This window comes from Salmo salar, chromosome 23, assembly GCF_965601325.2.
Source record: "Salmo salar chromosome 23, fSalSal1, whole genome shotgun sequence".
Taxonomy (NCBI): Eukaryota; Metazoa; Chordata; class Actinopteri; order Salmoniformes; family Salmonidae; genus Salmo; species Salmo salar.
The window spans coordinates 10,292,152-10,309,669 of record NC_138313.1 but is presented as its reverse complement, the minus strand read 5'-3'; the positions used below and the strand labels follow the sequence as shown (position 1 = coordinate 10,309,669).

The window sequence follows — 17,518 nt, the reverse complement described above, 5'->3', positions numbered from 1 at the left end:
TCACTCAACAACACATAGGAGATGATCGTGGACTTCGGGAAACAGCAAATGTTGCACCCCCCCTATCTACATCGACGGGACCGCAGTGGAGAAGGTGGAAAGCTTCAAGTTCCTTAGCGTACACATCACTGAAAAACTGAAATGGACCCCCCACACAGGCAGTGTGGTGAAGAAGGCACAACAGAGCCTCTTCAACCTCAGGAGGCTGAAGAAATTTGGCTTGTCACACAAAACCCTCAAACTTTAACAGATGCACAATTGAAAGCATCCTGTCAGGCTGTATCACCACCTGGTACGGTAATTGCACCGCCCGCAACCGCAAGGCTCTCCAGAGGGTGGTGCGGTCTGCCCAACGCATTACCGGGGGCAAACTACCCGCCCTCCAGGACACCTACAGCACCCGATGTCACAGGAAGGCCAAAAAGATCATCAACCACCCGAACCACTGCCTGTTCACACCGCTATCACCCAGAAGGCGAGGTCACTACAGGTGTATAGATGTATAGATGCTGTTCTTCCACTAATCTCATTGCAACTCCCCTCCAAATCTCCGACCACTACCTTGTATCCTTTTCCCTCTTGCTCTCATCCAACACTTCTCACTCTGCCCCTACTCGGATGGTATTGTGCCGTCCCAACCTTCGCTCTCTCTCTCCCGCTACTCTCTCCTCTTCCATCCTATCATCTCTTCCCTCTGCTCAAACCTTCTCCAACCTATCTCCTGATTCTGCCTCCTCAACCCTCCTCTCCTGCCTTTCTGCATCCTTTGATTTTCTCTGTCCCCTATCCTCCAGGCCGGCTCGGTCCTCCCCTCCTGCTCCGTGGCTCGACGACTCACTACGAGCTCACAGAACAGGGCTCCGGGCAGCCGAGGGGAAATGGAGGAAAACTCGCCTCCCTGCGGACCTGGCATCCTTTCACTCACTCCTCTCTACATTCTCCTCTTCTGTCTCTGCTGCTAAAGCCACTTTCTACCACTCTAAATTCCAAGCATCTGCCTCTAACCCTAGGAAGCTCTTTGCTACCTTCTCCTCCCTCCTGAATCCTCCTCCCCCTCCCCCCCCCTCCTCCCTCTCTGCGGATGACTTCGTCAACCATTTTGAAAAGAAGGTTGACGATATCCGATCCTCGTTTGCTAAGTCAAACGACACCGCTGGTCCTGCTCACACTGCCCTACCCTGTGCTTTGACCTCTTTCTCCCCTCTCTCTCCAGATGAAATCTCGCGTCTTGTGACGGCCGGCCGCCCAACAACCTGCCCACTTGACCCTATCCCCTCCTCTCTTCTCCAGACCATTTCCGGAGACCTTCTCCCCTTCCTCACCTCGCTCATCAACTCATCCTTGACCGCTGGCTACGTCCCTTCCGTCTTCAAGAGAGCGAGAGTTGCACCCCTTCTGAAAAAACCTACACTCGATCCCTCCGATGTCAACAACTACAGACCAGTATCCCTTTCTTTTCTCTCCAAAACTCTTGAACGTGCCGTCCTTGGCCAGCTCTCCTGCTATCTCTCTCAGAATGACCTTCTAGATCCTAATCAGTCAGGTTTCAAGACTGGGCATTCAACTGAGACTGCTCTTCTCTGTGTCACGGAGGCTCTCCGCACTGCTAAAGCTAACTCTCTCTCCTCTGCTCTCATACTTCTAGACCTATCTGCTGCCTTTGATACTGTGAACCATCAGATCCTCCTCTCCACCCTCTCCGAGTTGGGCATCTCCGGCGCGGCCCACGCTTGGATTGCGTCCTACCTGACAGGTCGCTCCTACCAGGTGGCGTGGCGAGAATCTGTCTCCGCACCATGCGCTCTCACCACTGGTGTCGCCCAGGGCTCTGTTCTAGGCCCTCTCCTATTCTCGCTATACACCAAGTCACTTGGCTCTGTCATATCCTCACATGGTCTCTCCTATCATTGCTATGCAGACGACACACAATTAATCTTCTCCTTTCCCCCTTCTGATAACCAGGCGGCGAATCGCATCTCTGCATGTCTGTCAGACATATCAGTGTGGATGACGGATCACCAGCTCAAGCTGAACCTCGGCAAGACGGAGCTGCTCTTCCTCCCGGGGAAGGACTGCCCGTTCCATGATCTCGCCATCACGGTTGACAACTCCCTTGTGTCCTCCTCCCAGAGTGCTAAGAACCTTGGCGTGATCCTGGACAACACCCTGTCGTTCTCCACTAACATCAAGGCGCTGACCCGATCCTGTAGGTTCATGCTCTACAACATTCGCAGAGTACGACCCTGCCTCACACAGGAAGCGGCGCAGGTCCTAATCCAGGCACTTGTCATCTCCCGTCTGGATTACTGCAACTCGCTGTTGGCTGGGCTCCCTGCCTGTGCCATTAAACCCCTACAACTCATCCAGAACGCCGCAGCCCGTCTGGTGTTCAACCTCCCCAAGTTCTCTCACGTCACCCCGCTCCTCCGCTCTCTCCACTGGCTTCCAGTTGAAGCTCGCATCCGCTACAAGACCATGGTGATTGCCTACGGAGCTGTGAAGGGAACGGCACCTCCATACCTTCAGGCTCTGATCAGGCCCTACACCCAAACAAGGGCACTGCGTTCATCCACCACTGGCCTGCTGGCCCCCCTACCTCTGAGGAAGCACAGTTCCCGCTCAGCCCAGTCAAAACTGTTCGCTGCTCTGGCACCCCAATGGTGGAACAAGCTCCCTCACGACGCCAGGACAGCGGAGTCAATCACCACCTTCCGGAGACACCTGAAACCCCACCTCTTTAAGGAATACCTAGGATAGGATAAAGTAATCCTTCTAACCCCCCCCCCCCCCCCCTTAAAATATTTAGATGCACTATTGTAAAGTGGTTCTTCCACTGGATATCATAAGGTGAATGGACCATTTTGTAAGTCGCTCTGGATAAGAGCGTCTGCTAAATGACTTAAATGTAAATGTGTATCAAAGCTGGGACCGAGAGACTGAAAAGCAGCTTCTATCGCAAGGCCATCAAACTGTTAAACAGCCATCACTAGCACATTAGAGGCTGCTGCCTATAGGCATAGACTAGAAATCACTGGCCACTTTAAGGAATGGAACACTAGTCACTAATAATGTATGCATTTCTGGCATTACTCATTGCATATGTATATACTGTATTCTATACTACTGTATCTTAGTCCGTTCCGCTCTGACATCGCTTATCCATTTGTATATAACTTAATTCATTCCTACTTAGATTTGTGTGTATATGTTGTGTAATTTGTTAGATATTTCTTGTTAGATATTACTGCACCGTCGGAGCTAGAAGTACAAGCATTTCGCTACACCCACAATAACATCTGCTAATCACGTGTATGTGACCAATAAAATTTGATGTACTATTAACATTCTTCCTGTTGCTGTCTGAAACTTTATATAGGAAGACGTGATATGTACACAGTGATGTGTACACCGTACAAGCACCGTACGAGCAGTAACAACTGCTATAGCCAATTCTCTGGGCCAACACTGGGGGAAAATCCCACAATATTCCCACTTTAAAAGTTATGTAAAGTTTATTGTACTACACTTGCTTGTTAATTGTTACTTAAGCTGTTATTTTCTATGGAAGAGTAGGTCAGGGCGTGACAGTTTTTCTAGTTTAGATTTTCTATGTTGTTATGTTCTTGTTTTGTATTTCTATGTTGGCCTTTTTTTGGGATGATCTCCAATTAGAGGCAGCTGGTCATCATTGTCTCTAATTGGAGATCATACTTAAGTAGTTGTTTTTCCCACCTGGGTTTGTGGGAGATTGTTTTGAGTTAGTGTATGTTGCACCTCTTCGTCACGGTTTGTTGTTTTTGTTCTTTAGTTTATTTGTATGTATTGCATAGATTCACAGTTTAATAAAGAAAATGTGGAACGATACACACGCTGCGCTTTGGTCCGCTCCTTCATCATACAACAACCGTGACACTTATTTCATCCCAAAAAAGGCAACTACAAGTTAATTTACAATAAAGTCTTACAATCCACTAAACTTTGATGTTTCCAAATCTTGATTATTTATTGAAGTCCAGTGAAGGAGAAAAGGGAGATAGTTAGTTATTCAAAATGCTCATTATGAACTATGGGTGACAGGTCACATCTTGGCCCACTCTATACTTTATATAACTGAAAATGAGTGTTAGAACAAATCTATAAGTCAAATTATGTATTTACAGTGTGTGTATGGCATACATTCTACTATTCCATACAGCTACAGCTCAATGGTAAGAGGGCCTGTATCCACAACAATAATATCCTTGACTACATAAGTCTTTCGAAGTGTTAAGCAGAGGAGATAATACCTACAGTATTCATTTGTCAACACAGAATGTAAAAGTCCTCATGTGTACACAGTCATGTTTGCAAAAGCCCCAAGTTGTCCCGACACTGAATCATCATCACTCAAGTCTTCCTCATCCCCCAAAATCTCAGTGATGATAGACAGTAGGGCTATTGCATGTCTCATGTCAGTAATGGGCAGAGCAGAAAAAATGTCCTCAATTGAGAAAAGGGAATTGCGCTCAGAATGTTGTCCATAATTTTGTCAGGGTTAACCACATTGGACGATGTGCAATAAACAGACACTCCCATGAACACCTGTGTGCGCCATCTCAAGTGCAAGGTCATGTCATTCCTTTCTCAGGTATTGCCTACGCTCTTCACTGACCAGCCTGTAATGGTTGTCCTGCATGCCTCTCCAAACGACTATAATTACCCTGCAGTTGCACGAGGTAGCATGATTTTCACAGCAGTCATGTTTGGGTGATATTGGTTGCGTGCCATCTTTAAAAAGATGTAACAGTTTCACCCACCTGCAGCTCGTACTGTTTGACACATACATTCTCATCTTATCCGAAACTCCAACAAGCTGCCTTCCATGGTACGCATGAACATGTGAACATGAGCTTGTGCTGTCCCTCCCCGCTCTTCCATATGCCAGCATGTGGGGCTCAATGTATTGAAGTGGTCCATAGTTGATGAAATGATGGACACCCTTAAAGTCCACTCCCCATTCCCAGTGCTGAAGAAGCCATCACAACTCGAAGATTAGATTGACTTATCTTCCAAGGCCGGAGATGATGTGCAGTTTTATGTGCTCGGGTGTCTCTGAGTGGTACATGTCAAAAAGCCTGTTTTCCAGTGTATCCTCTACTCCTGCTCGATGCACAGAATTCTCCCCAAGGAAATACTGAGAAACCTTGTTGTACAGCAAAGAACAGTCTTTACTTCTCTTACAGTATATGACAGTCCTTGGGGTCTCAGGCACCTTTCAGGCCAACTCTTTGAGCAACCATGAAAATGTCTCTACAGGGTCAGACAACACCTTCTTCATTGCCAGTCTGATGTCCCTGTCAGGACTTTTCACCACCTCGCCGAATGCCCAGGTGCTTCATTATGCTCTTCCTTGTAGCCTTGGAAGCTGTAGCTGTGGCTGCCAGGTCTGGAAATGGTAAGAGCGACCGCAGCTCGCCAACCATTCCACACCACTTCCGAAAAGCTGCCTCCTTCCCCTGTGCCTTACCATTTTATAGGAAATGTGATAAAAACAAGAAAATATGCATTAGTTGTCATAATAAAAAGGACAAAAATAATACTGGTTCAATGACAAATGTATCATGTTGAAGGTAGCACGTGGCCTTTGTGTTCATTTAAAGAGTGTGATTTTAAGAAGAGGTCCAGCAATTAAGTGATATATATTCAGACATACAGAAACACAACTGATCAAAGAATTAGCAGGTTTCACACATCAGACACTTGTTTTACAAGTCAAATAATACCAGGGCAACATACACACATGGCAATAATCACATGCAATGCCCCCACCTTCCCACTCTCTCCCCACATAGCCATACCCCCACCCAATATCTCTCAAAGTTTTAGTCAACTTAGCCCAAAAACAGCTCAAATAAAAAAGATGCTTTTACACACAAATAACTCACCATTGAACCACAGTGGGGATCTCATTGACAGCCATTTCAATGAGACGCTCGCGGAACAATGACGTTTGCAGTAGGCATCGCCATTTCTCTGAGCCAACCAAAGCTTCAGGAGTCTTTGGCAATTTTCTCGTCCTCCATCTCATTTTGACCCACGTGAGCTTGTGCCATCCCTCCCTGCTCTTCCATATGCCTGCATATGGGGCTCAATGTCTTGAAGTGGTCCATAGTTGACAACATGATGGACACCTTAAAAGTCCATGATGGACACCCTAAATGAGGTGGAGATTCCTTGAGAGTTCAGGACATGAACCTGATCCTCGATCATTGACATCAGAGGAGAAACTACAATTACAATCGATTTCTCCACTTTCAAATTTCAATAAATATGTCGGCCATACTTGATACACTGAACTTTTACCGTAGCCTGTAGGTAGACACGGCAAAATGTCTATTTTTTATTTAGTAGAGAGTTCAAGCAGAGGAGTAATGCCTTCATTAACTTGATTTTGTGTATGGACCACACTTCTGGCAAAAAAATAATTCCGTTTTTCCTCCAAGTCTTCTTCCATTTTCTACAATGTTGCAAACTAGCATACGGAACAACTCTCTACAAAATCTGTCCTACCTGGTCCGAAAACAGTGACGAACACAACACGTACCACCCCCATCCAATCAAAATCTTGCCACAGGGAGCCAGCGTACCATTCAAACCATTTTGGCTAATACAATATTTGGGCTAATACAAAATGGGCAAATGTTGATTTAATATTTGCAAATACTATGATTGCATGACTATTGAGATGAATTGATTTCTCAAGCTGAGGTATTGAATATTAAAGCTTTGCTCTCAGAGTCCACTTACAACACTGCTTATTGATCAATGTGTTTTACTATACTTCACACACACACACACACACACACACACACACACACACACACACACACACACACACACACACACACACACACACACACACACACACACACACACACACACACACACACACACACACAGACAGAGAGAGAGAGCGACTGAGTTGTCTGATCGATGGACACACTCTAAAAGGGTTTGATTTTGGGATGAAATGAAGAGAAAGTGATGTGTTCTCAGAGAGGGATGGAAGAAAGAAGGGAGAGACAATGATGAAAAGGCGAGAGGTGATAGAATTGATGTACTGTGATGGAAAGAGGGTGCTTTCAAGAGAGAGAGCGAGAGAGAAGTGAGGGAGACGGAGAGGGCTGGAGGGAATCAGGGAGAGATAAAGAGTGAGATGAAAGTGAAGAAGAGGAGGCACCAGAGAATATAACCGTCAAATGGCATCAGGACAGAAAGGCTTGTTTGCCCAGGGAGGGTTCATTCGCAAGCCTGTGTCCCCTAATCATTAAGACCAGACCCACTCTCTCACTAAAGCTCAACACAAGGGTAAGGGAGATGCAAAACATGTCTTGCAACCTCCAATGAACATAGGAAGCTTCAGTTCCCTGTATGACATGTAGTTGATCTGTAAATATAGACAATAATCATTCATTAAATATCAGTTTAATTGAAGGAAATTCAATTGTTTAGTAGTATATTACCACGTAACAATACATTTCATAAAGAAATTGACATTATATTTGGCTACATGGTATCTGTGCAACTTCATGTAAAGTGTGACCATGTTTCTTTTTTTCTGTTTAGGAGGTTGGCCCTGGATTTAAAACTAATCTGGCTTCAGAAAGAAACAGAGAGACTCTTCTAGAGTCTAGGCTGAATATGCAGGCTACTGCAGACTATTTCATATCAGTGTCACTCTCATTCTTGTCCTTATCCAGACAGACCTAGGAGAATATCAAAGTGTGTCAGAGGGACCTCTAAAATTAAAATACCCAGTCACTGATCGAGAGAGAGCACCTGTACAACTACTGTGATTTCATTATCACGTCAGTGGTGTCAGTTATCTGTCAGTTTCCTGCTTTGAAGGCATTACTTTATTCAGTTATTAACCCATTTGAAGTCAAATAGGCAGGTTACATGGCAGGGTAACCTAAGTCAGGTTGGTTAACATTAACTAAGACAGAAACAATGTAACGTCTTGAAATGTTGCCTGCACAATGTAGCCTATAATTTAGTCTGGGTCTGGGTCACCCGTTACAAATGATGATTGTTTACTACGAAATAAACAATGATGTCTTTTTTGTTGTTGTTTTTTTATCAATCGAATCGTCACATACTTGAAAAATTATAAACGTAGCCGACCACATGTTACTCAATCCAATTGCCTATCAATAGGCTATAGCCTAGCCATTATAAAAAACACATCAATTGGAATTTCGCTACTGGGAAATCTCAGAACTCCCAGAAATATCAGAACCTAATGCATGTTGGTGTTGTTTAACATTATTATTAGTCTTATCCACCAATAGCGTAACAAAACAACAGAATTAGACAAACTACAGCCTGCGCTCAGGTGCACCTTACCTAAAAAAGCGAATCCACTTTATATTCTCATGGGTTGACAAAGGGGTCTTCCTGAATTCTTGAATTTCTGTAAACCGCGAACGTGTCAAAAACCAAGGCTGGTTCCTTTTGTTAGCCACGCGGTTTATTTCGCGGCGCGCTATTGTGTGTCCTCCTCCTCGAGCCAACCTCGTTCGGCTATAATGGTCCAGCTAAAAACCCGTTTTAGGGAATCTCTTCCAGAGACATCCGGTATCGTTCGTCCCTCCACCCAAAAAATTACAGCACCTCCTTGATGGAGTGACTTGTCTGTCACCAGACAATCACGCGGGCGTAATTCTGAGGATCTAACTATTTCAAGAATTGTACAATTTACGACGTTCTTATTAAAAAAAAAATGGAGGAAGATAGTTTCCGAAGAGCTTCTCAAAAAATATCTCTCAAGTCGGCATTCACTCCCTCACCGCACAGTAGAGTATTCTGGACCAATCGAGCGCGCAGAATAAACGAATGAATAGGCTACTCTACCGAGCGTGTTCATCATCTCATCTGTGTCTTCCTCATCTATGTCGCTCTCCAGCGTGACATGTTAAAGACTTGGTCTGTATCAGTCTTTCCTTGAATTTGAGCAGGAATGTATTTGAAAAGCCCAGTCATTGTCACATGAAAATTGCACGGGATGTATAGATGGGTACTTTATGTATGCTGCCAGGGGCGCAACTTTAACTGGGGATGGGAGCCATGTCCCCACCACATTCTGAAATGTAAAAAAATATATAAATATCATTGCAATATGATACAACAGCTGGATTTAGGACCAGGAAGACACCACAGAGAGGCCTGACAGGCTGTGTGAAGGCAAAGCTTCTGGAAGGCTGGCTGAACCAGCAAAGGAGAGTTGAGCATAGTTCAGTGTGTATGTTACGCTCTTTCACAGAGTTTAAATAGTAAGTAGAGCAGACACTGGCTACTCTTTAGTTGACTGATGTAGCTGGCAAAGTAACTTCTGTTTAATTTAACAGAAAAAAATTAAATAGTGTTTATTCGCTGTGCTGAGCTAGTATTGTAACTGACATGTACAGTAACGTTAGCTAATGTTTCATCCCCTCTCGACTGAGGTGGATGAATAAGCTATGCTAGCTAGTAGTAGCTACCACAGCCAGGTCAGCTCTAGTTATCTGTCAGATAGCGATATGAGGCAGTTAGTATTACTATCTAACAGCTGTTGTTTGTATGGAAATGTTTTGTAGCCTTTGTTTTGTCCCGTTTCAGAAGTAAATTAACTTGGCTAGCTTCCACCAGTTGATGTACTGTTAGTGTCACGACTTCCGCCGAAGTCGGCTCCTCTCCTTGTTCGGGCGGCGTTCAGCGGTCGACATCACCGGCTTTCTAGCCATCGGCGCTCCACTGTTCATTGTTCCATTTGTTTTGTCTTGTTTCCACGCACACCTGGTTTACATTCCCTAATCACACTACATATATATTCCCTCTGTTTCCCCCATGTCTTTGTGTGGAATTGTTCTTTGTTACGTGTTTTTGTGTGACGCGCCAGGCTGGTTTTTCCAGATACCATGTTCACCCGTTGTATGTTTAGATTGTTAAACATTTTTGCTTCATTGTGACTTTGTCGCGCTTTACACTTTCGCTTTTGGCTGGAGGTTTATTTTACGCAGTTGCGTCCTATGGTTGTTTGCTTCTGCCTAATAAAGTGTGCGCCTGATCACAACTCTCTGCTCTCCAGCACCTGACTTCTGCTCCAGTAGGGCACAACCTTGACAGTTAGAGAGAGAGCTGGCCAAAAGTTGGCTAATGTTAGCTATTATTTTTTCCTCAATCACACTAGACCTGAATCAAATGATGAAACGATGAAACTATCGGTTTGCCAAGCTAATTTCCTACTTTTCACACAGACACGCTAATAAACAGCTCTAACGTTATAGGCTTCACAGTCACATGCGCCGAATACAACAGGTGAAGAACTTACCGTGAAATGCTTACTTTCAAGCCCTTAACCAACAATGCAGTTCAAGAAATAGTGTTAGAAAATATTTAATAAATAAAATGAAGTAAAAAATAAATAAAAAGGTGTTGTCGTGCCCTCTTCACAACTGTCTTGGTGTGTTTGGACCATGATAGTTTCTTGGTGATGTGGACACCGAGGAACTCTCGACCCGCTCCACTACTTCCCCGTCGATGTTAATGGGGTCCTGTTCGACCCTCCTTTTCCTGTAGTCCACGATCAGCTCCTTTGTCTTGCTCACATTTAGGGAGAGGTTGTTGTCCTGGCACCACACTGCCAGGTCTCTGACCTCCTCCTTATAGGCTGTGTTGTTGCCAACCCTTACCAACTGGGAGTGGCCAGCCAGGAAGTCCAGGATCCAGTTGCAGAGGGAGGTGTTTAGTCACAGGGTCCTTAGTTTAGTGATGGGTTTTGTGGGTACTATGATGTTGAACGCTGTGCTGTAGTCAATGAACAGCATAGGTGTGAATTGGAGTGGGTCTAGGGTTTCCGGCATGATGGCGTTGATGTGAGTCATGACCAGCCTTTCAAAGCACTTCATGGCTACCGACGTGAGTACTATGGTGCAGTAATAATTTAGGCAGGTTACCTTCGCTTTCTTGGGCACAGGGACTATGGTGGTCTGCTTGAAACGTATGTATTACAGACTCGGTCAGGGAGCGGTTGAAAATATCAGTGAAGACACTTGCCATGCTTTGAGTACACGTCCTGGTAATCTGTTTGGCCCTGCGGCCTTGTGAATGTTGACATGTTTAAAGGTCTTGCTCACATCGGCTATGGAGAGTGTGATCACACAGCCGTCTGGAACAACTGGTGCTCTCATGCATGCTTCAGTGTTGCTTGCCTCAAAGCGAGCATCAAAGGCATTTAGCTCATCTCGTAGGCTCGCGTCATTGGCAGCTCGTGGCTGGGTTTCCCTTTGTAGTCCAAAAGAGTTGCAAGCCCTGCCACATCCGACGAGCATCAGACTCAATCTTAGTCCTGTATTGAAGCTTTGCCTGTTTGATGGTTCGTCTGTGGGCATAGCGGGATTTCTTATAAGCATCCGGATTAGTGTCCCGCTCCTTGAAAGTGGCAGCTCTAGATCGGTGCGGATGTTGCCTGTAATTCATAGCTTCTGGTTGTGATATATATGTACGGTCACTGTGGGGACGATGTCGTCAATGCACTTATTGATGAAGCCGGTGACTGAGGTGGTATACTCCTTAATGCCATTGAATGAATCTCGGAACATATTCCAGTCTGTGCTAGCAAAACAGTCCTGTAGCGTAGCATCTGCGTCATCTGACCACATGCGCACCTGCTCTCGCAGATATGGCTACTGAACTGGAAACAGCAAGAATTATGACAGTGACACTTGCTACAGTATGTTTTGCATAGTCCTATAGGGTATTGCCTACCTTTTAGGAGGATGATTTGCAGGCAGAAACAAATAAATGGGTAATCAATAATTATTGTAAATTAAAAGTCGCAACACTTGCTCACCATAGTAGCCTAACCTATGTGTACATTGTGACTTTTCCTTTTCCATGATGATTACATCTTTTGATTGCACTTCGACTCATGTTGGTTGAGCGCCCTTCACTTCTTTCCATTATCAATATTTATTTACAGACACTGTTAATTTCATATTCAAGTTAACTACCATGTGATTCTCCGCCCATGTCGGCAGCCTACTCTATTTCAGTGAGACCACACACTCCAGGCTCACTTGAACTCTCACGCCCATCTAGGAGAGGTAGGCAACTGAAGCTGAAGCAGCGAATTCTAAATGTGTGAATAATGCGAAAATATGTAATTTTAATACAATAGATAGGCTAACGCATACAAAGCAGAAAGAGGACCATTTACAAATAATATGTGGGACAACAAAAATATTTTCATCCCAAAGTCGTCTGTCTGATCGCCCGCTACTGCCTGCGGCATAAAAAATTCCTGCAGACATCCTGCAGGAAATAAAATAAAATGAAATAAAATGTCACATACACATGGTTAGCAGATGTTAATACGAGTGTAGCAAAATGCTTGTGCTTCTAGTTCCGACACTGCAGTAATATCTAACAAGTAATCCAACAATTCCCCAACAACTACCTAATATACACATCTAAAGGGGTGAGTGAGAATATGTACATGTAAGTATATGGATGAGCGATGGCCGAGCGGCATAGGCAAGGTGAAATAGATGGTATAAAATTCAGTATATACATGTGATATGAATAATGTAAGATATGTAAACATTATTAAAGTGGCGTTATTTAGAGTGGCATTGTATAAAGTGACTAGTGATTAATTTATTAAAGTGGCCAGTGATTGGGTCTCAATGTAGGCAGCAGCCTCTCTGAGTTAGTGATTGCTGGTTAGCAGTCTGATGACCTTGAGATAGAAGCTGTTTTTCAGTCTCTCGGCCCCAGCTTTGATGCACCTGTACTGACCTCGTGTTCTGGATGGTAGCGGTGTGAACAGGCAGTGGCTCGGGCTTTTTGGCCTTCCTGTGACGTCGGGTGCTGTAGGTGTCATGGAGGGCAGGTAGTTTGCCCCCGGTGATGCATTGTGCAGACAGCACCACCCTCTGGAGAGCCTTGCGGTTGAGGGCGGTGCAGTTGCTGTACCAGGCTGTGATACAGCCCGACAGGATGCTCTCTATTGTGCATCTTTTTCACCACACTGTCTGTGTGGGTGGACCATTTCAGTTTGTCTGTGATGTGTACGCCAAGGAACTTAAAACTTTCAAATTCTCCACTGCTGTCCCTTCGATGTGGGTAGTGGGGTGCTCCCTCTGCTGTTTCCTGAAGTCCACGATCATCTCCTTTGTTTTGTTGACGTTGAGTGAGAGGTCGTTTTCCTGACACCACACTCTGAGTGCCCTCACCTCCTCCCTGTAGGCTCTTTCGTCGTTGTTCGTAAACAAGCCCACTACTGTTGTGTCGTCTGCAAACTTGATGATTGAGTTAGAGGCGTGAATGGCCACACAGTTGTGGGTGAACAGGGAGTACAGGAGGGGGCTGAGCACGACCGCAGCTCGCCTATCTTCACCACGTGGGGGCGGCCCGTCAGAAAGTCCAGGACATAAATGCACAGGGCGCGGTTGAGACCCAAGGCCTCCAGCTTGATGATGCGCTTGGAGGGAACTATGGTGTTGAATGCTGAGCTGTAGTCAATGAACATTATTCTTACATGGGTATTCTTTTTGTCCAGATGGGATAGGGCAGTGTGCAGTGTGATGGCGATTGTGTTTTTTGTGAACCTGTTGGGGCGCTATGCAAACGGAAGTGGGTCTAGGGTGGCCAGTAAGGTGGAGGTGATATGATCCTTGACTAGTTTCTCAAAGCACTTGATGACAGAAGTGAGTGCTACGGGGCCGTAGTCATTTAGTTCAGTTATTGTTGCCTTCTTGGGTACAGGAACAATGGTAGCCATCTTGAAGCATGTGGGGACAACAGACTGGGATAGGGAGGGATTGAATATGTCCGTAAACACACCAGCCAGCTGGTCTGCGCATGCTCTGAGGATGTGGCTAGGGATGCCGTCTGGGCCAGCAGCCTTGCGAGGTTTAACACGTTTAAATGTTTTACTTGCGTCAGCCACGGAGAAGGAGAGAGACGGGGGGGTGCAGTCCTTGTTAGAGGGCCATGACGGTGGCACTGTATTATCCTCAAAGCGGTTAAAGAAGGTGTTTAGTTTGTCTGTAAGCGTGACGTTGGTGTCCGTGACGTGGCAGGTTTTCTTTCTGTAGTCCGTGATTTCCTGTAGACCCTGCCACATACAGTACGTCTCGTGTCTGAGCCGTTGAATTGCGACTCCACCTTGTCCCTGTACTGGCATTTCGCTTGTTTGATTGCCTTGCGGAGGGAGTAACTACACTGTTTATATTCAGTCATATTCCCAGACCTCTTTCCATGGTTAAATGCAGTGGATCGTGCTTTCAGTTTTGCAAGGAATACCCGCAAAGGTTTCTGAGTAGGGTAGGTTTTAACAGTCTCAGTGGGTACAACATCTCCAATGCACTTCTTTATAAATGCACTCACCAAGTCAGCATATAGGTTGATTTTGTTCTCTGAGGCTGACCGGAACATATTCCAGTCCGCATGATCAAAACAATCTTGAAGCGTGGCTTCCGTTGAACGTTGAATGGTTCTCATCACTATTACATCCTGTTTGAGTTTCTGTCTGTAAGAAGGTAGGAGCGAGATGGCGTCGTGGTCGGATTTGCCAAAGGGAGGGTGGAGGAGGGCTTTGTAAGCATCGCGGAAGTTAGAGTAGCAGTGGTCAAGCGTACTGCCCATGCGCGTAGCGCAATCAATATGCTGGTGAATTTAGGTAACTTTGTTCTCAAATTTGCTTTGTTAAAATCCCCAGCTACAATAAATGCAGCCTCAGGATACATGGTTTCCAGTTTGCATGTAGTCCAGTGAAGTTCCTTTATGGCCGTCTTGGTGTCTGCTTGAGGGGGAATGTACACAGCTGTGACTATAACTGACGGGAATTGTCTTGGTAGGTAAAATGGCTGGCATTTGATTGTAAGGAATTCTAGGCCGGGTGAGCAGAAGGAGTTCCTGTATGTTGTTATGATTACACCATGAGTCGTTAATAAGGAACCATACACCCCCGCCCTTCCTCTTCCCAGGGAGGTGTTTATGCAGCCATCTAGTGCAGTCAATACACAACACTATGCTCATCATGTCTTAGCAGGAGCAGATGGTGACACAAGTCCCAGCAGGGTCAGACAGCCAGGGAAGACCAGTCTACGGAGCTCAGGTTAATTTTGCAGTATGTTAACATATCAGTGAATGATACAAAGTTCCATCTTGAATTGATGGGTGGCCCTACAATAGCTACAGGGCATCAGTCTGGGATCTGGAAATAATGATCATTTAAATTTTTTAACCATTGATTCTATTCTTAGATAATATAATGTATAAATGTACACCAAGGTAATTCTTCGTCATGCCTCATTTTAGGAGTCTCAGCAGGGTCAGGCAGCCAGGGAAGACCCGTTTGTGATGGGGGTGAGGTGAGGTGAATTTTTGCAGATTCAAGACTTTATTCTCTTTGTGCAGCAAACACTGGACAAGCCAGATGCTATTTTAAGGCAGTCTGACAAACCTCCAAAGTTGATTTCCAAACTGTATCAAGGGTTGATAGAGGCTTTTCCCGATGACACAAAACATGTAAAACAAAAATGTGAGAAAGACCTGGTAGAAGCTATCGATGATGCTGAATGGATACAGATATGTTTGAATGCCCAGTCATGTTCATTTCATCTCAGACATAAATTACTGCAGTTTAAGGCCATCCATAGAATGTACTATATGCCAGTGAAACTGAATTACATGCACTCAGAAATGTCATTCCTCTGCTGGAGGTGTAAAACACAAAAGGGGGACATATTTGCATATGTTATGGTCTTATGAAGGCTGGCTGAATTCTGCCAAAGAGTATGTTCTTTAATCTCAGCATGTCTACAGATTCTCCCTTCTTCCTGTTTGTGTTTGCTTGGAAATGATGATACTGGAGACTGTTATCTGAAGAAAATAACCAAGCATTTATAGCAGCCATGAAATGCATTGCCATAAATTGGAAGTTTGGTTATCCTTCCACAATGTCAACTTATGTATCACTAGATTTGATTTATTACAAGATTAAGGGTATACTGGGTAACTTTAATAAGGTCTGGATCCCATATATGGAACACAGTACGACTAAATGAGTCTGTATTGAAAACATGCACACGCCCACGATACCAATTTAGGCAATTCCTAGCTGCTGAGCTGCTCGGTCCTGGCCCTGGGGGTCTGCCATCCTGTGGGTTGTCACTCTGGCCTTGGCCTAACACACCTGAAACCAATAATCAATGTTTCACTAAGATCCCAAAGCTGAGTGGGATGTGTTGGGTTTGGGGCTGCAGGGTGGTGGACCCCGTTGCCAATTATTTACAGTTGAAGTCGGAAGTTTACATATACCTTAGTCAAATACATTTAAACTCAGTTTTTCACAATTCCTGACATTTATCCTAGTAAGAATTCCCTGTCTTAGGTTAGTTAGGATCACCACTTTATTTTAAGAATGTGAAATGTCAGAATAATAGTAGAGAGAATGATTTATTTCAGTTTTTATTTCTTTCATCACATTCCCAGTGGGTCAGAAGTTTACACACACTCAATTAGTATTTGGTAGCATTGCCTTTAAATTGTTTTACTTGGGTCAAACGTTTTGGGTAGCCTTCTACAAGCTTCCCACAATAAGTTGGGTGAATTTTGGCCCATTGAGTCAGGTTTGTAGGCCTCCTTGCTCGCACACGCTTTTTCAGTTCTGCCCACAAATTTTCTATAGGATTGAGGTCATGGCTTTGTGATGGCCACTCCAATACCTTGACTTTGTTGTCCTTAAGCCATTTTGCCACAACTTTGGAAGTATGCTTGGGGTCATTGTCCATTTGGAAGACCCATTTGCGACCAAGCTTTAACTTCCTGACTGATGTCTTGAGATGTTGCTTCAATATATCCACATAATTTTCCAACCTCATGATGCCATCTATTTTGTGAAGTGCATCAGTCCCTCCTGCAGTAAAGCACCCCCACAGCATGATGCTGCCACCCCCGTGCTTCACGGTTGGGATGATGTTCTTCGACTTGCAAGCCTCCCCTTTTTCCTCCAAACATAACGATGGTCATTATGGCCAAACAGTTCTATTTTGTTTTATCAGACCAGAGGAGATTTCTCCAAAAAGTACGATCTTTATCCCCATATGCAGTTGCAAACCGTATTCTGTTTTTTTTTACGGTGGTTTTTGAGCAGTGGCCTCTTCCTTTCTGAACGGCCTTTCAGGTTATGTCAATATAGGACTCGTTTTACTGTGAATATAGATACTTTTGTGACTGTTTCCTCCAGCATCTTCACAAGGTCCTTTGCTGTTGTTCTGGGATTGATTCGCACTTTTTGCACAAAAGTACGCTCATCTCTAGGTGACAGAACGCGTCTCCTTCCTGAGCGGTATGACGGTTGCGTGGTCCCATGGTGTTTATACTTGCGTACTATTGTTTGTACAGATGAACGTGGTACCTTCAGGCGTTTGGAAATTGCTCCCAAGGATGAACCAGACTTGTGGAGGTCCACCATTTTTTTGTCTGAGGTCTT

The 17,518-nt window shown here is 44.8% G+C and overlaps 1 protein-coding gene across 1 annotated transcript in view; it reads right to left on the bottom strand.

Moving 5' to 3' along the window:
- Nucleotides 1-8,971, bottom strand: part of LOC145850484 (3',5'-cyclic-AMP phosphodiesterase 4B) — a 99,156-nt gene extending 90,185 nt beyond the window's left edge. The window contains exon 1 of the mRNA XM_082967912.1: nt 8,386-8,971. The gene's annotated coding sequence lies outside the window, so the exon portion shown is untranslated. The remainder of the gene's footprint in view (nt 1-8,385) is intronic.
- Between the last annotated feature and the right edge of the window lie 8,547 nt (nt 8,972-17,518).